This window comes from Heterocephalus glaber, unplaced genomic scaffold, assembly GCF_053883595.1.
Source record: "Heterocephalus glaber isolate CG9 unplaced genomic scaffold, H.glaber_assembly_v1.0 deba00000331, whole genome shotgun sequence".
In the NCBI taxonomy this organism is placed as follows: Eukaryota; Metazoa; Chordata; class Mammalia; order Rodentia; family Bathyergidae; genus Heterocephalus; species Heterocephalus glaber.
Window position 1 is genome coordinate 51,128,751 of NW_028258142.1, and position 26,078 is coordinate 51,154,828.

A 26,078-nucleotide genomic window follows, 5' to 3' on the forward strand; every position below is an offset into this window, starting at 1 on the left:
ACATGTAGCCTGCATTTATCTGAAACTATTGCAATAATTTAGTCATTGCTGACAAATTAAAAAATTGTATTTTGTATGTGAATCACAACATTTTCTTTAAGGAGACTAACAGAATTCTAAGCAGTGTTGAATATAAGCACAGAATTTAAGCACTATTGAAAAAGTTTACAAAATAATTCTTTCTATTGACATGTGGAAAGACTTATCCTTGTATGCAACAAATTTTTTATGTGCACTTACACTGTGGCAGGCTGCAAGGAGAAGAGACAAACCTCCCTCCTTCATGGATTTTACCCTTTAACGGCGGGTTGGAGGGAGATGTTCCTTCAGAGTAAAAGACAGAAAGACAAGAATAACAGATGGGTAGGAGAAACAGAAGTATGGATACAATGATACTATCCAAATGTTGTTGAGTTTCATTAAGTTTCTATTAGGTATCATTAAATAGTATTGATGAATGCTTAAGGACTATTGATTTTTCAAAAGTAACTCAAAGTCATAGGAATTCTGAAATCTACCAAAGAAATAACATTGAATTAGACATCATAAAGAGAAAGATTGAATTGTATCACTCTGATATGATATATGATTTAAAAATACAGAGTATGTTTAAAATTTTAAAAAAGTTATTACTCTTAAAGACACAGTGGCACTAATGCTCCTCAAAGTACTACTCCTGTCACTTCAAACACACTTCCCATCATTCTTTCTACATTCTGAAGCATCTCTGGAAGCCTTCTTTTGTTAGTGTCTGTAGTTGATTACTTGGTTGCCTTCAGGTTTTGAACTGATTCAAAATGTTTACCTTTTATACTCATTTTGACTTTTAGAAAGAGCCAGACTACACAAATAAGGTGGTTGAGGACACCCCATCATGTTTTTACAAATTTACCTTTCTGTTGGATGGCACTCAGCAGCAGCAGTCACTCTATTTTTATCACACCTTGTGAAGACATTCAGGTAAGAGGACTTCCAGAACTGCATCAGAAAGTTGCAAAAATGACGAGGTGAGTGTATTTGAAGTGAGAGGAGTGTATGGGAGAGATCAATGGCAATGTGTCTTTTATTGTATTTTTAAAATTTAAACACACACTGTATGTTTTTAATCAGTCCTTGTACCTTGTGGTCCACAAACATGATATGAAAACTAAAGTAGTTGGTAGTGATTGTGAAAATAGCCAGGAGCTCTCAGTTTATCTACCAAAAGAAATATAATAAGAAGATCCAGAAACCTAGCTCCTCAATATTCATCCTGAATTCCTCAACTTAAATATGTGTATGATCCTGACCTTTTTATGCCTTTCCCTCTCCCAGGAATATAAAGAAGAATATTTACTGTAAAAAACTGTAATTAGCATAAGGTAAGTTAATCAAAGATACAATGATATTTTTATTTTGTTGGGTCATTTTATATGGAAGCCAAATATGGTCTGCTTTTGTGTGTTCACCACACAAAAATAAGTCTCTTTAGAGGAAAAAAAAGAGCTTTTTCTTTTCCAAGAAAAATCAAATTCTGATTTGCTTGATTTCTGCCTTTTTAATATGTTTATTTATAATTTTAATTACAATGATCTTCTGAACTGAAGCCCACTAAAAACCATAAAAGAAGATGCTATAGAATGTCCCAATATTCAAACCTCTAGATAGTTAAAAGTTACTTTAATATTAACCATGGTGTTTCTGAATTATTGCTGTAATATTTCAGTAAGAGAATAGACGCTGTCAAGGTCAGAGCAGCCTCATGAGGGAGAAGTGGAAAGAGAAAGCATTAGATCTGAAAAGGACAGTTGTAGCTGCTCGAAGGAATCTTTTTATTAAAATAATGGACCAAATGATACCACACGGGATTTGAGGTCCCAGAAAACACCATGTGGCAAGTGTGCTCAGAGATGAGAAATGAGTTTCCATTTCTGTTTCTTTTATATTTTAGCACATAAAAGACCTTGGCACCTTTTATTCCAAGAAATGTATATATTTAATGTATGTAAAGCGTAGTGAAAGAGATTTTTCTGCAAAAAGACTGATTAATTTTTACATGATTTTAAATTGGATTTCGAGTTCACTGAACACAGCAACATTATTGTGATTGGCCTAGAAGACTGCAGCAGGAGCTGTGGACTGCACAGGCAGCAGTGGTCACTGTCTGCACCTACCCATCCTAACAAAACTCCTTTTCAACTCTGTCCAGTACGACAATTCCCAGCAGACGCAGAGGAGTTGGAGCCTACGAGAGCTATGCAAGCTGAGACAAGACTGAGATGTTGTTTTTCTTCTTCAAAATAAATTGAACCTAAATTTTAAAAGGACCCAAGGGAAAACTTCAAAGGACAAACATGACTGGTATGAACAAGACTTAAACACCTCAATTAAGATTAGCACAAGGTGCACAAAAGACCAGGAGGGTCAATATTTCCTAACCCCTAAAATATTGGCTTTTTTTTTTCAGGGAAAGCAAGATTCCTCCAATGAGAAAGAAGGCCCGAAATACCAATATCCTTTCATATACACTCATTCACATAACCAAAGCTTATTAGGCCAATTATTGTTCCCAACCATTGAGTGGAACATTTCATACATCTTAATAGTTTTTGTTAATTTAATATATTACACAGGAAAGGCATGGTGTTTCCATCACATGAGCTTGACTACCAACTGAAAACAAATTAATTAATTTTTCCTCTGTGTATTCTTTAGAGTAATGAGTAAGGAAAACTATGCCTCATAGATTTCATGGGTTTTTTCTAGGGTAAAATAGGATGATGTTCCAAAATGTCTAATCGTTCCTAGCAGGTAATAAATCCAGAGGTAGGGGCAATTATTTTGCATATTTTTATTACACGGAAGTACTGCATCACTCAATTATCATGTCCAAATTTATAAAATCATTAGATTATTATTATACTCTTGAAATATTACTTTTTAACCATTCACCCATTTAATAATCATTTGTTGGACATTTATTGTGTCATCTTATACTTGGAATTCAGAGGTAAGTAAAACAAAACTTTCCCTCAAAATAGTCACAGTACTATTAGAACCATAAAAGGTTTCACTTACGAAAATTATGTTATATAGAAAGAATTGCATAAAGCATTTGGGAAACATTGTATTTTTTAACCATAGCTGTTGTCAAAGCTCTTGAACCATTCTTATAGTCTGACTTTTAAGAACAAGTTCACAACAAATACAATGTGCCACCCTGGGAAAAGATAGTACATTTTGATATTAGGATAAAGTGTAATCACTGACTGAGCTAATAAAATGTTCACTTTCTACCATTTATTTTTTGTTTTTGTTTTGTTTTGTTTTGGTACCAGGGATTGAACTCAGGTCCTTGCGCTTGCAAGGCAGGTGGCGGAACTACTGAGCTAAATCCCTGGCCCTCTACCATTTATTTTTAAGTGCATAATGATTTAGCATACAAAAACAGTGGGTTTTATTGTTTTTATCTTTCAAAAATAACATTTTGGCAGACACGAATTGATAAAATTATTTGTAAATATCTTTACAACTATGAAAATCCTCCATACGATTTTGTTTCCTTTGAAACGATGATTCCATTAAATCTTCTGGAAAGTAGAAAAAAATGTCAATGTTTTCACCTAAGTCTCTTGGTCTCCTTGGAGATTCCGACTTACTGTTGACATTTTATATATTATTTCTTAGTTTTGGCCTACCAAGAATCCATTTAAGTAATATTTAATGATGATAAGTTCTTAATTGATTTCAATAAATCCAATTTTTAAGAAATATAAGCATTTTACATCTATTGTGCTTAAAATTTCTTTCTGTGTGTGTGCATGTGTGGGCTATTGGGGATTGAAACCAGGGCCTTTGCACTGGGCTACATCCTCAGCTTTTTAATTTTTCATTTTGAGAAAAGGTCTCTCTAAATTACCTAGGCTGGGCTCAAACTTGTAATCCTCCTGCCTTAGCCTCCCAGAGTACTAGCATTAAAAGAATTCACACCATACCCATCTCTGCTTTAAATTTCTACAGAATAGGTGTATTGTTGTATAGAAAGATAAACATTTGAATGTTCATGCCTTTGGTGTGAAAATCTATTTGACTTTTTGAAAATCTGCTTCAGCAAATTCACTCAGTGAAGTTTCCTAATTTCCCTCCATAACATATTAATCTATATTCTTTCTACTTAGAGCCTACTAGGACAAATACATCCTATTCTTAAAAGTGTTTTACTCTTCTACGGAATTCAAGCATTTCATCAAAGGAGATCATGAAAATTAAATACTGATCAACAGTGCCTAAGCTCAGAAGTGTCTTGGTATTAGCTCACCGATCTAATGTTAGGTAAATACTATAATCTGAGTGGCTTAAAACAACACACATTTATTCTTTCACTGTTCTGGCTAATGCAAATCTGAAGTCAAGGTGACGGCAAAGCCATGCTTCCTAGGAAAACTGTAGAAGAGTTTTTCTTTCTTCCAGCTTCTTTTGGTACCAAGCATCCTTTGGTGGTGACACCTTAACCCTAATTCTTGTCATCTCCTCATAGCTTTATTTTCTGTCTCTGTGCCCTCAACTCTTCCTACAAGACACTGGTCATTATATTTAGAGGCCATTTTAAATTTGGTATATCATCATTAATTACACCTCCAAAGGGTATTTCTAAATCAGTTCACTTTCTGAAATTCTGAGTGCACATGCATTTAGGAGACAGTGGGAAAAACACTACAATTTGTAACTTGCAATTTATTGGCTATAGCTTAAACTCCCATTAAAAGACACATGCATGCAATCTTTTATTAAGCTAACAAACTTTTTAGTATTCTAGAGCATAAAAAATACAGAACTTGTCTTCAAGAACACCTTGATATTGATTCTACATTATAACATGTGATAGGTAAATTAGATATAGTGTCCTAAATTAATGGATAAACTTTCAGTTTAATCATCTAGCAAAAAATTGAAACATCTAACAGCTAATTACAGAAAATTATTTAGTTATAAATGTGACAAATGATACAAGGAGAAAGTACTATGAAGATGTATGTTAAATTTGTATATTAGCTGAACTTGACCCAGTCTTAGAAATTGCGTTCTTTGAGAAATTAATATCTAATTTGTGATTAAAGAATGGGTAAGGATTAACTAATTAAGGTGAGCTTATCTGTACCTCTATTATATTTTCTGGATAATCTGTGGTATACATTAAATAATTACAAGTTGCTGAGAAGCATGTTAATTATACTTCTCTCTTGTAATTCACTCCCATAGTACAATCTGGTATTCCCAAAAGAGACACAGTTTTATTATCCTGTGAGTAGCCCCCATAATCTCACTTTTGTGTTATATTTTGCATTCAGACAAACTGGAAAGAAACAGCAGGAAAGCTCCAGCTTTAGAAAAGCCCCAGTTTAATCCATTATTTCTAGACCTTTAAACTCTTCGGAAAACTTGTTGTGTAAAGGTAGAGCTAAGAGCAGGACTCATCCAGTTGAACAGTAAACTCTAGTCCTTAGGAGATTTTCAGAAAAATCTCACAAGGAAAAGAATGTAAATAATGTATTTATTCTAACATTATTTCTGTCATCTAGGCTGCGAAAAGGGACAAATTACCAAGTTAAACACAAAGAAATATATTTTATATAATAACTATAAATAATATATATGCATATGTGTTTTATCCATAAAAGTTTTTACCGCTTATAATGTAATAAGACACCTAGTATATTACAGCTTCTGCATTTTCCCCTATTTCTTTGTACACATTTGATAACTCTAAGAATGTGAGGATGTCTGGAAATATAACAAAGTATCTCTACAAGCTCATCTGCTGAAGTAAAAGACTTGAACTGAAAATCTTATTGACTATAACAGTCACATTAACTAAGCATTTTCAAAACAAGTCAAAGGCATGCGGTAATGACAGGATGGCAGGAATTGATGCTGTTCTGGCTCTCACCCACAGCGACAAAGGCCTTTTGGTGTAGGACTTGAGTTATGGTCCCGTAGACCAAGCCTTCCTTCATTATTCATCTCCTACTTTGGTCTTCTGTATTCAGTGAGGGTTTTCCAAACACTGAAATGGCCCATTCTGTTTTTTATGCTATGATTAAGTTTTATTCAAGAAGGGATGGAATGACCCAAAACACAAAAGGCATCAATAGGAAGCCACCTTTTCATAAATCTCCAGTGGAGGTTCCTTGGGACCAGACAGACACAAGACAGTCTACATCAGGCCTTTGGCCTGAGGAGCTCATAATGGGAAGCACTAGCAAAATACTGCCTTTGTTTCAGTAGATGGTCAAAAAGACCATCAAGCTTTGGGAGTTTGTTTCTGTCCTTTTTGGGAAGGGAAAACGAAGATCTTGCAACACTGGAGAAGCAAAGCCTGAAGATCTTCTGTGCTTCAGAGGTGACAGTGTTGTCTTAGAAGTGAAAAAGTGCTGGCACAGGGGGCAGGACCCTTGTCATTCTTTATGAAGAACTTCTTTATGAAGACAGTCTGCAAGCTTGCTCTTCGGAAGGCTTTGTCAGATGCATTCAAGAAATTGTGGTTTTAGAAAGAGATAAAATAGCTGTAGAGTACAGAATGTCAGAAGTGAAGTAGAACTTCAGGATTTAGTTCAGGTGAGTTGCTTTTCTCAGAAGCAGTACATCTAAAGGTAGGATGAATGTCTTTTGGATTTCAGCTCAGAGAAGGAAGAACTCAGGCTGCCATATTGAGAATCTGAGTATCTTGAGGCCCAGTCCTGTGTCTTTCTTGGGAAGCTCTGCCCTTTTCCACCCATGGGAGAGGCAAGATGTATTGTTTCACCCCAAACCTCCTTATAGGGGAGGTGGCTCTGTGCCAATAGCTGTCTCTTTGGCTGGGGGAAGGCAGTTGGGTCCCATCACCATAGAAAGAGGCTCCCTTGTGCCTCACCAAGTGCTGGGCTCTGCCCTCTTAAAGGTTTTTTAAACAAAAGGATCATAAATAAAGGGCTAAGGGATGAATGGGGCATGTGGGGTAGCTGCTTTAAAAATTAGGTTCCTGCTGTGGCACCCATATCCCATTGGCCAGGTTGCTGTTCCCCAGCCTCGACATGCCATGGTCCTTCTGCTTCTCTGGGCTCCATGGCTGTTTGCACAGAAGTATCTGTGGCTACTGGTCCCGGCAATTCAGTTTCTGGAGTAGACCTATGACTCTGTCCAGCTGAGCTCAAAAACATGCCCAACTGATCTCTTGTCCTCACAAAACTCTGATCTCCCATCTGAACAACACTGTGTGCTTCCTACACCAGCATACCCATGGGGCCTACATGAGGAGCTGACTGAGGTGTTGTTTCCTCCCTCCCATCTATAGACTTAGCTGGAGGGCTGAGGTTAGTTTGTTGTTCTATATCAGGATCTCTGCGACAGGCTTACTGGACAAGAGAGTCTCCCAGAAGTGGTTCCAGTAACAGGTGGGGATCAAAATGGAGCTCTAGCTCCGCCTCCTGGACTCAAACATAAGATTCAAACTGTCAGTCTAGATCAGGCTGCAGACCACCAGTCATTTGAAGTCTTGTATTCCTCTGGATAGTCAAATTCAAAAGCAGCAGTTTCTCCCCTGAACCTGCAGAAGGATCTAGCTCAGCATCAGTGACTTGCTAAGGTTGTTGATGGAACTCCACATGAATTTGCAAAATCTAATCTTCAGAAACAAATCTTGTAAGATGACTGTGTAGGTCAAGTATGCCTATAGTCTGGAATACCAGGAGAACCCAAATGAGTCTATAGATCCACTGAGCAAGTTGAACCTTCTTTAAACTAGTAAGAGGCCCCTGATCAGTATGAACTTGCTACTAAGAAAGTTGTGTGTCACCTGTCACTGCATCAGAGAGAAATGCTCCTTCTTCAGGTGGGAGTGAAGCTCATCATTCACATGTGAAAAATTTCACAGTTAAACTTGGGGATAAGGAGGTTACAATAGCTGCAGAGGTAGCTAAGGAGACCCTGCCTACTGGAAGTCAGCAGCAGGCCTCAGCCCAGCCTCCAAAGAGTCACAGGGAGGTAGAACCTTCTTCAATCTAATAACAATCCCTAGCTCAGCCTCCCAGCTTTCTTGTGGAGACTGAAGCTCCTGCCAGTGAGCAGGAGCAGCTGGTGCAAACGTTTATGGCTCCTGAGGAACTGGAGCTCTCTGAAAACCAGCTGGAGGCTCCAGCTCAACTTCCTAAGCTCTTTGAGGAAGTCAAATGGACATAGTTGGAGACCAGGACAGAAAAAGAAAAAGAAAAAAGAAAAGAAAAGACAACCCTAGGCATTTAACCTGTTACTCATTAAAAGCACAATTTATGTTTTCTGCCATGGTAATCAGGGACTTAAAATTAGTTTTTGCTAGTGATCCTTTGCTTGAGCCTATAAATGCCACTAGGTAACTAAAAGTAGAACAAAACTTGACCTTCATTTTGTAAAATTCTAGGTTAAATTCTTCTCTCTGCTCTGCATATTAGTCACTTAGGGAGTTTCTCTAAAAGTTTAGAGAAAAAAGTTTATTAGCATTAAATTTACCTAGGCTATCTCATTGCCCTTCAGGAAGGGAGACCCCAAGAAAAAATAACTGAAATGATATTCAGGATCCCAAGGATGTATGATTATCAGCATTTACAATGTCCACTTCCAAGATGGACCGATCCCTGGAACAACACTTAGAAGTCTTCAGCCAGTGTCACTGGGATCAGGAGCCTCAGAAGGAGCCTCAGAAGTCCCTGTGATGGATCAGCCAGGAAAAGCTGAGCCTCACACGACCAGAGCCACCACAGAAAAAAATCATTTTATGGGAATGGAAATCCCCTCAAGCATGAAGTTTCCTCCAGAAAATTAGAAAACCAGGAACGATCATGATCAACCAGACCCTGATCCACCTCAGCTGATTCTTAAAAGCCAGCCTCCTGCATTGGTGGGTGGGTCAGTCTGAGCCTCTGGATCAAAGTTCACCCTTCCATCTACCCAAGCTGTAGTATTTTCCTTTGTTCTTACTTTCCCTTTTCAGAGATTAGGTTGACATTTGTCAGGACTATACTCCCCTTTATTTTCTTTTACTTTTAATTACATATTTTCCCTGTAGATTAATATTTTACCTTAAATTTCCATTATCACTAAAGAAGGACAACATTTTTTTTTCTGCTTTAGTGATAGTGGTGACTGAACTCTAGGGCTTGTGTATATTATGCAAGCACTCTACCACTGTACAAAACCCTAACCTGTGTGCATACCTTTCAACTCAGCAATTTAATCTTTAGAAGCACTGCATGCAGCCTCACAGTTATGCAAGTTGCATGTACAGAATATTTATTTATTTATTCATGTATTTATTTTGAGATGGAATCCCATTACGTTTCCCAGGCTGGCCCTGTGCTCTTGGGATTAAGTAATCCTCTTGCCTGAGCTGCCCAATAGTTGAGACTCTAGGCATGTGCTGCTGAACACAGCTTGTACAGGTTTTTGTTTTTTTCTTAATTCTTTTGTTGTTACATTTTAGGTATACAATATGTTTACATTTATCATTGGGTGCTTGTACCTGAACCTGATGTATCTTAGTTCTTATTTTTTCCCCATTACCTGTGCACCCTTCACCCCCTCCACCCTTCCCTATTTACAAAGACTTTGTTTCCATTTTTTTCTTTTCTCATAATTTTTCCTTTCCCTTCTTTCCTTTCCCCTTCCCTTCCCACTTACCCTACCCCTTTGGACCTTTTCTTCCTATTTCAAATTATCAATTATTCATTTTAATCCTTATTTACGCTTTCAGTTTATCACACTAGAGAAACTGTTTGGTATTAACACACGTGTGTCCTATTTATTTCACTTAAGAGTATGGCCTCAATATGCATCCATTTAGCTATAAATGTCTCTAGTTTCTCTTTCTTTATGACTTGTATAGGTTTATTTATTACAATATTGTTTTTAATAGAAAAGAACAAGAAACAGTCTAATGGAGTAAATGATATGCAGCTATTGAAGAAAATGAAGTTTATCTGATATGGAAATATCACCAAAATCTATAAAGTTTTTTCTAAAGAGATGAAGAATAGGGTGTAGAGCATAGTTGCTTTTGGGTAAATAATGAGGTAGATGTTTATATATGCACTGAAAATACATGAAAAGAATTATAAATAAGTGAAGGGGAACATAAACTTACTTTTCATTTTTTTCTCTATCCACTGAAAAACTTTAGAGTATGACCATGTGTTATTTTATAATGTGCCAAATTAGTGTAAATAATCAAATTTAAAAGAAAAAATATCTAAGTGAAATTGTCCTCTGTGGGAACATGTCTACCTTCTGATAATATGGTTGACTCTTTTCTATAAATATGAATACAAATTATTTTCAAAATAGCCTAGCAGGGCCCGGGATTTATCTCCGTGGTTCCGCCACCTGCCTTGCAAGTGCAAGGCCCCGAGTTCGATCTCTGGTACCAAAAAAAGAAAGAAAAAAGAAAGAAAAAGCCTAGGAACCCACAGATGAAAGACAGAATTTAATAAATAAGATTGTTATAAATAAGCAAGTATATGAGACAAAGGATCTTTAAAAAGCAAGGTGATAATTTAATTAAATCAAATGTAATATAATTTAATCAAATCTAATCATATTTAGTTCTATTGTACCAATAAGACCCTCCCTTAGCTTGAAATTTTTTATTCTTTTTTTGGCCTATTATCAATTGGTCAGTGTTACCCTGACTTTAGTACAATTTAATCATAATGCTTAGCTTAAAAGGCTCCAAAAATATTTCTCTTTGTTGGCTTAGGAGGGTTTTCCATACCTTAGGTGGGAAATAATGCACATAATTCTGTTGAATTCAAGATGATACTGTGGTCTTTGCATAGTCAGCAATGGAAACCAAATCAAAAAATACATTTGATTATATCCCTATAGCTCTTAACTGCACACAAATTCCTCTTTTATTTTAGAATATAATAACTCACTGTCTAGATCCGGCATACATTTGCTACATACATTCCTTTCACTGGTGTCTAAACATCAGACTTCTTAGCCGCAGATTGTAAAATTTATTTAAATTCTAATCACCAGACATAAATTGGGTGCTATGTCGCAAGCCCTGAGCTCAACACCACAAGCATGGGACTACATTTTTTCTATACCTATCTGTATCCTAGACAAAACAATTATGCAGAGAATTTCCATGTGATGTTAAATTGGCCATAAAGACAGCTGATATTTATTGGATTCTCACTTTGCCTGGAATTGCTCTGAGAGTTCTTCATCTACTGCCTCATTCGATCCTCATAATAAACCTATGCGGTGTACACTGGTGCTGTGGAAAAAGTAAATATCACAAAACTAAAAGGGGGGGGGAACACAAACTGTCTTGTGTTTCAGGCAGTTACTAGTATTTTTATATCCTGGCAGGTACAAAATGTATTGATCCTTTCATCTGTGCTGTGTATCCCACCCCATCCTTTCTTTGAAAGGACCTTGTTAATTTTTCTTTCTTCCATACAAAACCTCTCTTGTACTTGCATCCTATTCATATTTCAATATGTTCAGGGCTTGCACTTTACAACAAAAATATTAAATATAGGAATATTTTAATTAATGTTCTTTTGTAGGATTTTTTGGGTGTAATCTTTTCCTAGAAAAACCATGCCTTCCCAGGTCTTCATCATCATCATTGTTGACAATAACTTCAAATTTCCCTTTTCAGTGTTTAGCTTTCGGTACCACACCACTTCAGTCTCCTCACAGGCTCCCCGCCCACAACGAATGGCATCTTACCTATCTGTCCGTTTTGCAAGTGAGAAGTTAGTATATTCCCAAGCCCTTTTCTCCTCTTATCTCTTATTACAGTGCCAATGGCATAGCATTTACCCTGAATTTCTCAAAAGCATATCCTTATCTCTGTCTCGAATTATATATTCTTAGATCAATCAATGATTTTGCTTCTTAGCTGGAAAGAAAGTTTCTGAAAACAAATCCCTCTAAGTAGCAATTTCTCATGTCCCACCCCATTTTAACTTAAAATAATTGAATTGAGTTTTATTTCCTCAGGAAATCATAATGAGCCCTCAGAGTAAAGTAGATTCCTTTTACATCCTTGAAAAAGCCTATGTACACTTATTTTCATAATCTTGATCAGTAATTTTAAATATTTATATTGTGATTATTATAATGTACACAGTTCTCTAAGTAGAAATGAAGCTCTATGAAGTGAGTGAATGCCCCCATATTTCTAGCATTTAGCATGGCAATAGCTCTTGGTAGATGTAGCATAAATATTTGCTGTATAAATGAATGAAAACAGATATAAAGTTAAAAGCTTTTTATTTTTCAGTGTTTTGGTATATTTATCATTATAAATCTTTGTGTACCCTAAATTTCTTTTCTGTTTACAATCAATTTTCTGAAAAAATGGTGTTTCTTTATCTAAAATGTTAACTTGGGGGTATTAAAAACGAAAGATGTTCTGAAGTATGGAATTTGACTGAGAAAAAGTTAGGGGAATTTTTCAAGAAATTTAGTCTTTTGTGCCTCCACTTTCTTGACTTAAGAACAGAATTGCTCTTTCCTGAAAGATGCCAGAAATAAGATTTAATGGGCATAATGCATGTGACAGTCCTTCTCAGAAAACGAACACTAAAAAAATGAAAAAGAGTGATTGACAGAAAAGTAAATACAAGAGAGCAGAGAATACTCTGGGAAAGCACATTTCTGGATAACTACATGACACTAAAAGCTATTAAAGGTGACAATAGTTTCATCATTTGTCTTCATTGTCTTTTATGCAAAACATACTCAAACTAGACCTAGAGTGACCTGTCCTTAAGTGGCACAGCTTGGGGTTTGGAAAGCTTGTTGGATAGGCACTGTATTTTATTCATTTTCACACTGACAGCAGTATCTAATAATATAAAGACCAGAGAAAACTCCTTGTATGATATTCAGGTCACTTTTACCACATCCTTTCTGTTCAAGACAACTGTGATGTTGCCTGTCTAAAAGTAGGAACTGATGACACGAGGTGAGATGATGAGGAAGCGCTTCAACACTTTTTCCCAAATGATGTTTAAGGTTTCTGTTGAGTGAAAAGAGAATCAATAATAATCATGTAAGGAAGGAATGAGATTATATAGTTCTTTTTGCGTCAAGTCTAAGAAATCTAACAGAGGGAAAAGAGAACATGCAAGAAACACTTTCCACAGTGCTCTCATCCTCCTCCATTGATTTATTTTTTCTCCAAAGTGTGACTATAAATCTTGACCTTCCTGTTGGTAATGTGTTGTTAAGTTACCCCGGAGATGGAATTGTGTTAGATCTGGGATTTTTCAATCCTCTTGGTCCTGCTATTGTGTTTTCTTTCAGTACTCCTATTGCTAGGTCTGATCCATTTTTATGAGGAAGAAAACACAAAATATTATTCACAGTGCATTGTTTAATACTACACAGAATTCAGGAACCAATGGTCAGAGTTGTGCACGGCTTTGACATAAATATAATCTCAGTTTCATGTTGAAAACTGACCAAAACTTTTTCAGATTTTTAGAACTGCATACTTCCTAGTCAGCCATTAGAAGAGAGGAATTCAACTAAATATAATAAATACCTGGCTTAACAGTTGCTGTTTAAAAATAGGAAAACAAAGCTACCTTAGTAGTTTTCTAGTATTTTACTGAGTCTTTTGCTTATGAATCAGACAAAAACAAGATTAGATTGGTATGGAAAGATTTCTTATGAATGAAATATATTTGGGTTTACATGTTAAAGTTTTCTTGCCTATTTGATTCAAAGAGGACTGAATACAATGAGAACCATTAAATTTATCTAGATGAATAAGGTCAACCCATTGGAAATACTTCTGGTAAAAGTTAACTGCATAAGCAGGAGCAACCAGAATGGAAATGCCATTTGAATCATAGTGTATTAATATTGAAGCAAGTAAGATAAATAGTGTTTCTAGGCATTTGAATTTAGCATCACAGCTGCTGAATCTGTAGAGTGCAAAGTATGTTAGCAGCCAAAAGCAAACAACAAACAGGAGAAAGACCCGGTTTCTGTTGTGAATGCATTATCAATGCAGTTTGCAGAAGACTGGCAAGAAAAAGAATACACAAAGTAGGAACAGTGCCTGCAGGATCAGCAGAAAAAAATCAATAACAAATTTGGTGTGTGTACTATAAGAGAAAACATCTCTCCATTGTGTTATTAAAATGGGAATAGGTTAAACTGGGAGACCCAGGACTTTGTTTAGCTGTGATAGATGGCATGCTTTCAGTGAGTTCATTTAGTTTCCAGGATTAAACTCCTCAGCATTTCTTGGGAAATAGAACTGTTGGTTCTTACGGTGTTCTTATGCCTCTTTCCTTTGATAGGACAATTTTTCTCTAAAAAACAATAAAATATAGTCAAACATGAAGTTTTATGAACAAATAGACTCATATACACTTGACCTGTGGCATAAAACTAACACAACACAGTTCATGTGTATTAATTGTTGAAAAGTAAATCTATAAACTCCAGAAAACCAGATGGGTACATGTTATTTATTATATTAGAGAAACAAAGGGCTGGATTCTCAAATAATACAAATTAAGTCAATATAGGTAATTGGATACTATAGTCAAAAAATATTAAGCAACCAGCATCTTAAATCTTAATAAATCATCTAAGATACATAATCTTATAGCCATTGACAGGAAATATATCATGAAACCAGGTCATTTATAAATCATCATACAAAAGGAATCAAAAGTAAAGGAAATGGTTTATATTTCTACCACAGCATATTTTTCACCTAAATATCAGCAACTTCAAATGGATTTTTATGTATAATCAACTTTAATCTTACTGTAAATAGAAAACATTATAGAACCAGTGAATTTCTGTTTTCTTCAAAAAGCCCACTGCTACTTAATTAAATACTGTAACTTGAGCACAAGATCAGCTGCAGCTCTATGAACAATTCAGTTTTATTAATTCATCTATATTAAAAAGGGTAAATTATGTATATATAATTTACAAGTTAACATATGAAATGCATTTATTTTCATAATGATATTTTTATTCCTACATGGTTTTAGTTCATCATGTTGACATTCTTTGTGTGAAGTTGGTACATGTACATTACACATTTTTAATTTGTTTATTCATTCTCTTTCCCTCCCCTCCTGTCTCTCCCCATCTTTTGACCCCTTTCTCCTTTTAGAAAAAGCCACCTCCCTACTTCTTATCATCCATCTTTTATTTTTCACTTTATTTATATTTTGAGTTTCTCATGTAAAAGGAACCATGCTATTTTTTAAGCTTTGTCTGACATATTTCACTTAACATTATGTTCTCAAGGTTCATCCATTTTCCTACAAATGACTCAAGTTTTTCTTCCTTTATGCCAGAAGAGTACTCCATTGTGAGTAAACACCACATTTTCTTTAGTCATTCATCTGTTGATGAACATATAGGGTGCTTCCATGCTTTCGCTATTAAGAATTGTGCTAGTATAAACATGGGTATGCATGCATCACTGTAATGTGATGTCTTTATCTCTGTTAGGACAAGTGGAATTTCTAATTTCTCTTTTTTGAGGAAATTCCGTGTTCATTTCCAAAGTCATTGTGCTACTTTACATTTCCATCAGCAGTGTATAAGTGTTTCGCTATAAGTGTTCCCCGCAGCCTCTCCAGCATTTTGGAATGGATTTATGTTATTTAGAATTCAACTTATATTTTAATGTAACTAACTGTGATGGATTAGCTACTGGTCAGTTTAAGTGGGAGTGCCCAGCTGCACTGAGTCAGTGTGGTTGTGGGCATAGAAGACACATCTGAAGATTGTTGCCAAAGGCATAAAAGGAGAACTGGAGAGGCAGATTGCATGCTGTTGATTTTCCTGGAGAAGCTTGCTGTGGTTGGTTTTCCTTATAGGAACTCCAGGGAGGAGCTCAGGTCCTCTCTGTCATCTCGCTGTTCTATCAGAGAGCTCTGGTCTTCTCCTTGAGCATGGTTTCCTGGCTCCAGTGCAGATCACAAAACAAAAAGGAAGGGCTATTGTTTACAAGGTTAAGGTAAAATCATGTATCTTGAGTTTATTCATTTTATTTTTATTGAAGTCATTCATATAATAAACATTAGAATATAATTCTGCACTATACACAATACGAAGTGTTCAGAAAGATTGATTTTTCTTTAGAAGTTTAGATTCTGATGGGAAAGACATGTAAGAAAATAGATGATTCCAATAAACTGTGCCATCTAAGATAGAAACACATTGTACGTTGGAATTATAAGGATGATCCAGATGTATGAGGACAACATATGTATGCATAAACCCAGGTCACAAAAAACTTACAATCCCAAGAGGATCTTTGATAGAGTAAAAGAGTAGATGTTCATAAGAGATGAGATTAGGGAACTAGAAAGGTACCACTTACTGGAAAACTGGTTATGCCATAGTGAATGCCAGGAAACATGCACTTTAATCTGTAGGTCTGGGAGTCACTAAAATATTTCAAGCAGGGAAATAACATCATGAGATTGATATCCAAGAAAATATGTGCTTACTAGAAAATAAGTATGTATAAGACAGGCTTAAATAAGTAAAAGGAAAAATATTGTTTTGGAAGTTCACAGAAAATGATAAGACTTTGAATAAGGATTTAACACCACTATTGGAGAGGGAAACTGAATTTAAAAAAAAGAAGGTAAAATCAATAGGAAAGGAAATTTAAAAGTCAAGAATAATGTAGACAATTTTGAGATTGACCATTATGTGCATAGCTGTGCTATTCAAAAATATGGAAACACAAGAGCAATTACACAGTTGAGAAAGACCAAGTAATAAATTCATCTAAGGGCATCATGATCTGAAGTTTATGTGAAGTAATCAGTACACAGCTAAACATATAAATCTGACAGATATACAAATGAAAGTTGTCAGCATACAATAATAATTGAAATCATGAAAAAAGATGAGTCAGTAGGATGTGTAGAATGGAGGAAAGAAATAATTGGCTAGTGATCCATTGTGAAGATATAATATTTTGGGCTCTGGAAAAATAATCTATAGGTGTCATGAGAGATGAACACAAGGCGAACAGGACAAGTGAAATGATTACTAGGAAACTGAATGTCCAGCATGTACAAAAAAACCCCAATTTATAGTGACATCATCCTGTAAGGAATTATGATTTTCTCCACCAACCCCTAGCATCCCGGTGAGTGGGCTGGAGTGAACAAATCATAAAGATTTTTTATGGTGCTTAGGCCAAAAATCACAGAAATTGGCAAAAAAAAAAAATCCAACTAACCAAATTTAGCAAGGAGACTGCAAATAAAATGTTGATATGATTCACCAGTAAGGCTGGAACTCATAACAAATAAATAGAAACCATGTGAAAGAGGGAAAAATGAAAGAGGGATTGAATATCCAAACACGCAATAAAGATAAAATAAATGTATAGTGATAATATAGTGTATAGTGTACAGTGTATAATGTATAGTGTAATAAAGTGAAAGTCTGGAATGAGTGGAGGCAATGATCAGAGATTAGTACTTTGGAACTTATTTTATTAGAGGTAATAAAAGTATAAGAGATGATAAAATCAAGATTGTAGCCTTGGGAATGTTTGAACTAGTGTGGAAGTTGAGAGAACTGGAATCCAGAGAGTCAAGTCTCTGTGAGAATAAGATGCCAGCTACATGTGATGCTATGAAATCATTATGAAGGCTGTGCATCTTGGGAATGAAAGAAAGTCTGTGTGTCACATGTCAAAAGGTCACAGAAAGGGCCAGGGATTTATCTCAGTGGTTCTGCCGCCTGCCTTATAAGCACAAGGACCCAAGTTTGATCCCTGGCACCAAAAAAAAAAAAAAAAAAAAAAAAGGTCACAGAAGATCCCAGTACCAAAAGACAATAAAAAGACACAGAATTCCAAAAATGACTAGTTCTACAGGAGCTAAACAACAATGATCAGGAAATAATTATAAGAATTAAGAAAAATGCAGATTTCATGACAACATAGCAAATGGAGTAGGAATGAAAAAAAAAAAATCCTCTGCAGGAAAAACTAGTGGATACTGGGGACCATCTGATTTTAGTTTAGTCAAAAAGTTGAAAAAATATTTAGATGATAATTTAAGTATGTAGCTAAAGAATTGGCCAGATACGGAAAAGTAATGAGTGGTGAGGAAATGCTAAGTATGTTAGAGAGAAGTGGAAAGCTGACCAAGAAACCTGAATTTGTATGAGGCTATGAATGGCAAATTATGATGTATGAAGAACTTTATCTCTTAATTGTAGCAACAATCAGACTGGGAGAGGTAGCAAAGTCTGAATGAAATGTTTGTCACTTCAGCATAAAATCATTGGAGAGAAATTAAACATTTTGAGCAACAGAGTGGCATAAACAGATTCTTGCTTTAAAATATTATTCTGATTTAACTGAGAATAGATTGAGGACAAATGGTATTTGAAGTAGAGAGAAGAATTAGGGTACTATTGTAGCAAACCAAAAGAGAGATGATGATGATGAACACATTTAGAAGCACTGAGTGGAATGTAGAAAACTGGGTCATAATAAAATACTTCAAGATGATTACTTGACGAATTGTCATGTCAAAGTCACTGAGTAACTGTCAAAAATAATAAGAGATAGTATGTGAAAATGTTGAAATCTGTGACACAGATAAAAGTTTGCTTTAATATTGTTATATCAATTTAACACGTACCTTAGCATTCTCAGCCACCTAAACTATCCACTTGTGTTACAAAATCTAGAAACCTAAAACTGTATTTCACATAAGTCTTTATCCACAGGGTTGTATATTTCAATACTGAAAGTAATGGTTTGAGACTTAAAAGCAAAGAAAAACATATTTTCTTTCCTTCAAAGACATCGACATATGCGAGCTCTCATCACATTCCTATAAATCTTCAGTTTTTTTATTTTGGTACTTCAATAGGAATTTCTCACAATGCTTATACTTCCTATTTGCTGAAAATCCAGCAGAACCTCACCCTGGCCTATGTTTTGCCAGCAATTCAGATGTTAATTATCTTACTGCCCTTATTAAATCCATTCCCATTGAGTTACCAAGGGCTATTTCTGGTTGTTCTAACCAAATCCTTGAGTGATACTGAATTCTGTAACATAAATGGGTCAGAAGTGGGAAGCTGGAATTGGTTAACTGACACACATTTATTTGAAAACAGGAATAACAGCATTGATAAGATAAATGGAATACTCATAGACCAGGGCATGCCTGTAGTCAACTGCAAAGAAGTGTTTATTAGAAACTTGTCTTCAGGAGTCAACAATGCTTACTGAAATATAACTTAGTGGAAAGAAGGCTTTGAGCACTATGAGATGCCTACTTCTGAACACGGTTAGCTTACACAAAAATTACAATTTCAATACATTTTGGCTCAAGGAAAGACAAATGAGCAAAACAAACCAAAAACAATAACACTTCTATGATTTCTCTCAAATAATCTCTATTTTCCTGTAATCTCAAGGTCAGTGATAAAAATAAAACAAGCATCATTCAGGGCCCAAAACTACAGTTATTTGGTGTTCACAGACTTCTCTTTTCTTCTCTTCTTCCCTTTCTTTCTCTCCTTTTCTCCCCTTCCCTCTTGCTTGCTTGCTTGTTTGCTTCTGGTGGTTTGTTGTATTAAACACAGGAGCTTTGCACTCAGCTACACCATTAGTCCTTCTTATCTTTTATTTTGAGACTGGTTCTCACCAAATTTCTAAATTCCCCAGGCTGGGCTCAAATTTGGAATTCTCCTGGCTCAGCTCAGACAGCTGGAAGTACAGGCATATGCCACCATGCCTGACTTAACAGAGATACAATATGACACTTAGAGAATTGAATGGGGCTAAAAGTGACACAGAAATTTGGAATGTTGATATTCAGTGAATCCAAGTGATTGTGAATGCCTCCAAATTTCATTCTTCTCTGCTAGCAGAATCAGCTCTTTCTTCTCTGAGATCAACCTCCTTTTACTGGATGACCTTGTGATGTGACAATTATCATATAAAGTGGTGTTGATTCTCCTCAAAACCCATTCTCATCAAATTTCCTACACTCTCTTAAAAGATATGAATTTCCTGTCCAATGAAAAAGAAGGTTCCACTCCAGCTTTCTCTAGAAATAAAGAACATATACACCAAAGACATTGATAATGAACATTGCCAATGTACATGAAAAATACTGGAACACATTTAAGAGTGGATTTTGCACATGTTATACCAAGATAAAAAAGCATAAAAATAAAATACAGGAATGTTGATAAACAAGATGGGTATCTGGTCTACCATGTTAAAGTGTATCATGCTGATTGGATCAGGTAAGAAGGGTATTGCAAAAACCTTACTTTGCACAGCAGAAACATGCTTATTGTTACAAAGATTCAGAATTCATCAACAGGGCACCTAGATGATAGGCTTGTCAAAATGTCCCTTCCTAAATGAAAGACAACTTCCTGAACTTTACGCTATATACTACTAAAAAAGAGATGAGACTCTAAAGGGATCTCTTAGGATTTTGCAGCAACATGTGCCATATTTCGGCATGCTGTTTCTTAATCATTTCTTAAGAATCCCAAAGCCAAGAGATCTGAGTGAATATTAGGGAAAGCAAATATTCTGTAGGCAACGCACTTCAGCACAAGATGCTCAGCCAGTTTGAATTTGTGAAGCAAAGATTCTCAAATGTCTATCATCAATCAGGGTATGATATAAACTCACCTTTTTTATTTGAAAGAAAACAATACCCTCTTCCCCAAAGAACAATTTTCAATTTGAGAATTAACTCCTGGATTATCATTGTGTTTGTATATATTAACTAATATAATGTTTTATTCTCCTCTTTTTCCCATATTATTGTATATAAGGAATATGTGTAATATGATTATTTAGATACATTATTTTTTCTTTAAGTTATAGTGTGTACTGTAATGGTCATTTTTTAATGAGCTAAAAGTGAAATAATCACTATACAGAGATAGGTATCGTGATTAACGAGGAATGTATCTCTTCTTAGGTGTGGAGATAAACACAAATTCATTGATATATGGCCTTTATACTCAGGTAGGAAGAACATAACAGAAAACCTAATAACATTTTAGAGGTTGTCTTAAGTTAATTTAGGCAGCTATAAAAAGATATCATAAACTATGCAACTTAAAAACAACAGAAACTTATTTCTTGAATTTCTAGAGACCAAAGGCCATCCATAAGGTACCAACAGATTCACTGTCTGGTCAGTGTCTAATTCATGGCTCATAAACAGCACCTTCTTTTTGTTATCCTCATGTGGTGGAACAGACAAACAAGCTCCCTTGGACTTCTTTGCTAAAGGTAATTATTCCATTCATGAGGACCTCACCCTTATGACCTAGTCACCTCCCAAGGCCCTCATGTCCCTAAACCATCACACTGGAGATTAAGTTTCAATGTGTGAATGGGGGACAGCACATTAGATCATAGCAGAAGGAGGTTTCCTATTGCTTTCACTATTATTTTGAGTCTATATGTAAACAGCAGCTTATGAGAGGCCAGGAATCCAAGGTGGAGAACTGAATTACACTTTTTAAAAACATTTAACCATTATGAAAAATTGTCCCTGTATCACAGGCATCAGAAACAATAAAAACTGCATTTTCCAGGTTCTTGTTAGCAGAGATCTACTTTAGATTTTAATAATAATAGGCATTTGGGTGAAATTACATAGACAGAGAATGCAGGTCATTTTTCTCTTCCAGTAGTGGCTGACACATGTTTAGCCAGGCGTACTAGGAACTTCAGAGGCACCCTGGATAACTTCATGTCACTTTTGTGAGTTCCCCGGAAAGGTGGATTGACAGAGACAATTTACATTTTCAGACCTACTGAAGCGAGCAGTGGTCCTCTGACCTTTATTCTCCCAGACTTTCTAATGGTTGCAAGAATCCACTTCCCTATATTAAAGTCTATCTACTAAAATATCCAGATACCCAAGTGAACTATGACTCATCTAATATAATCAACTGGAAGAGAAAAGTAAAAACAAATCAATTTTAACCAAGGAGGAAAAAGATGAACTTTAGCCCAGTAGTTGTGATACTTCTTACCCACTATAATGTCCTCATTCAAAAACACACAATGAGTTTATCCAATACTCAATTTTTTGCTATTTTTATCCTCTTTTCCTTATAATACATGTCTCAAAATATTTTTAGATAAATATCTGCCAATTTGACATTTTTTTTTAGATTAAATAAAAATGCTACTGTAACAAGTAGGCAAGCAAGAAAAAACCTATTTTGAAACATTTCCATAAACACTTGAAAATTTAATGGTCAAGCAGGAATTGAGAGATATACAAAAATTATCACAAGTCTGTCACCATAATCTTGCTGAAACTCAGTTTTCTCATAAACAAAACGAAGATAAAAATACTTTACAGAGAAGATCTGAGTAGTCAATAAAAGAATATATGTGCAAATCACATTACTAACAGTAATTTGTGGTTCAATTGTTAGTTACTGTTTTTGTTACTACTATAATGTGGATTTAGAATATCTTCAAACATTTTAATCATTACTTAAACAGATGTGCATTATTATGTTGTGATTTCTTCACTATAAATCTGTCATAATTAAAAGAAAAATTAAGATTTATATAGCATCCTTTCTAGGAAGATGCTTATTAAAGAAATTCTACCAGTACTATTGTTGGGAAGTAAGAGGTTTCTGGAAATGTATTCTAATCTGCTTTCTCAGCTGTTCACATTGCATGACAGCTACTCTAAGATCCCAGTACCTGGATTCTGGCCTCTTACAGTGTCCACCTGGCTCTCATGGAGGTCAGCTAAATAAACCAGCCAAATACGGTTGGTGAGGAAACCAGTAATTTTACTAAATGCCCTTACATTGCATTCATGGCCACGAATCTCAAAAAAGCCTTTGATGTTCCTGAAATTTCATATTACATTTCTCTAATGTACTTATCTTCTTCATTTGATTTCAATCTCTTTTCCACACTTGGAATTATGGCACTATCTCTTTCATTTTTGAAACCTTAGATCTTATTGAATAAAAGTAAATAAATTTTTTTTAAATGAGAAGAATTTCTACCAGCTCCCACTGTATCTACACTCCTGCAGCTTTTGAATGCTCACTTTCTGCTATCTCATCTTCTCATTTTTTTTCTCATCTTCTTATAAGATTAAATTGTATGAGAAATTGAGGAGGAATCCGTAATTTTTTGCACTAAATAATATTTCTTTTCACCTTTTCAGTGACTAGTGTCTAGTAATTCCCTTTTAACTCTCTAGGAAATCAACTTATTCTTTCCTTTTGGATCATTTGTATCACTGTACAAGTACCTGCTCTTTATTTCTTCCATATGAAATCACTTCCAATTTAGTCCACAGTTACTGCACTCCTTTTCTGCTCCCCCACAAAGAGAATTGATAATGCCAGTGGTTTTCAAGTCCTTTCTTCTCCTTTTCTCTTAAAACTCCTCCAGTAAAAATGTTTATCTTCAGCCAGTCTACAAATACATATTTTATCATATGTTCTCTGCCCTAACTCAGCTAATTCCAAGGTTTAATTCTCAGTTCCCAAGCAATTTAGGTATGCTTAGGAGACCTTCCTCCTACAACTTGTTCCTTGCATTCTATGGCCTTATCTTTTACAAGTTTTCTTCCTATCTCTTTGATCTCTCTCTCTCTCTCTCTCTCTCTCTCTCTCTCTCTCTCTCTCTCTCTCTCTGACCATTATGCTTGGGCCACTGACTAGCTTTCTCCAGTTACTGTAACAATGTACTGCAGATCTGTTACTTAAATAATAGAAATTTATTATTTCATAGATTTGGAGGCAGATATGTCTCTGATTGGAACTATAAAAGAGATCTGTTCCATGCTTCTCTCCTGGATTTTGGTGGTTTAGTAGCATTCTTTGGTGTTCCTTGGATACTGCTACATTACCTCAGTTTCTACCCTCATCCTCACATGGTTTTTCCCTGTCATGAATGTGACCAAAAGTCCCTCTTTCTTAAGAGTACCAGTCAGATTGGAAAACAGCTTCATTTTAATTATATCTGCACTGACTTTATATCCTTACAAAGTCGGATTCATAGATATTAGGGGTTAGGGCTTAAACTTATGAATTTCAGGAGCACAATTCAACCCACAACAAACTACTTCACTTTATTAGCTTTTCCCTTCCCTAAACATTCACTGCTTTTTATCTCACCTATATTTATGGTTTTATAATATGTCTTTATACCCGTCACCCTAATTTATGCCCCAGGCTGGACTTCTCTGAACTCCAGATGCGTATATCCATATATATTTTCAATATTTCCACTTTGTTACATGGCAGACATTTCACACAAATAGTCTTGTAAAATGATCTCTTACATAATCACAAGCCAGGAAAATAGCATATAACAAGCACTAAAAATGCCCCCTACATGCCTATTCTAATGGTTATTCTCTCCCTTGTCCAGTGACAGCCAACAGTCACACTTAAATATATTAACACTTTTGTTTTGAAAGCTATGAAAACCTTAAAAATGTAGTTCACTTCTACCATTTTGAGTTGTATATAAGTTAAATTATGTATCCATATGTCTTGATTATTTTGTTCAAGATTATTTTTAAAAGAGTTATTCATGTGGCTGCTTTCCATTGTGTCTTATTCACTATGGAATAGTATTTCATAGCTAGAATATCTCCAAATTGATTCATTTTACCATAATAAACATCATTTTCATTTTGTTCATTATAAACATTGATTCTATTGGTGTTCTTGAACATGTTATTTCTCTACAAATAAGCATGACTAGATATTTATGGGCCATACATCCATAGCAGTGTCATAGGTCTGTGAATCATAGGTACACAGCATCATAAGTGTGTAAATCTTCACTTTTCACATTTGTTGATACTACAAAATCTTTTTGAAAGTTGTTCTATAAAAATGTGGTCAAGAAAACTGAAGCCACTCTCTTTATTCCATAAATGAATGATTTATATTTTTAAGAATTGACTTTTATTGATTCAATACTAGAAGGAATTAGGAAACTGAAAAACCTACTCAACCATCTACCCTTATATGCTCCTAATGCTTACAGTTCATTCATAAAATCCCAATTTTTGCTTCTTGTATCCATTTTCATCATTCTTCTGTGCAGCTCCTTTATTCACTTACTGTTATGAAATGAACTGGTGGCTGATTTTAGAATAAAAAATAAAACTGATTAAGATCTTTAATTTGTTGCAAATTTGTCTTTTGACAAAAACAGATCCATGGAAAGCAGCCCAGTTCTGCTATTTGTTCTAAACTGTGTAATCTTAGCCAGGTTGTCAGTGGCTTAGCTAGAGTTTGCACTGCTTGGGTGGTCCTTCACTGCAATGGTGGAGACTCATAGGAAAATCACTCAGTATGATTTGTGTGGAAGCAGTCATGTGGTAGAGATGCTACTGCATTCAGACACACACAGAAAACCTTAGCTTAACATCAAATACAATTCAAAAGAGCCATACATTATTATCATGTAATTTCCTTTTACCCAATGATGCTGCCCCAAAAAATGTGTGGCCCAGGGCACCACCACCCCAGCTACACCACTGGGAGGTTGAGATTTTTAGGGAAGAAATTTTTGAAAAACTTCCATGTAGACAAGGGAACATAGGTCATGTGCATGTTCAAGACAAGAATGCTTGGAAAAGACTTGAGAAAACATTCACTTCTAGGTCACCAAGTCTTTCCTTTCCATTTATGTTTCAACAACTTTAAGCAAATTCATGATGTTGAACAACAAATCTCTAGATTTTTATCTTGCAAAACTGGAGCTATATGGATCAAACAATAATTTACCATTTCTCCCTCTCTTTAGACCCTGGTAGTAACCATTTACTTTCTCTTTCTTTTTTTTTTAATTTTTTAATTTTTTTTTTATTTTTTATTTTTTACTTTCTCTTTCTTAATTTGACTATATTAGTTATTTCATAAAAGTAGAATCATGCAGTGTTTGTCATTTGGGGGGCCTTATTTTACTTAGCATAATCTCCTCAAAGTTCATCTATGTTACTGCATGTCCATCTTGTAAAAAGGTGAATAATATGCCATAGTGTGCACAT

General features: G+C 35.3%; 1 pseudogene; it reads left to right on the forward strand.

The window, feature by feature from the left end:
• Positions 1-999: 999 nt before the first annotated feature.
• LOC147830134 (RAD52 motif-containing protein 1-like) lies at positions 1,000-6,397 on the forward strand (annotated as a pseudogene).
• Positions 6,398-26,078: the final 19,681 nt, after the last annotated feature.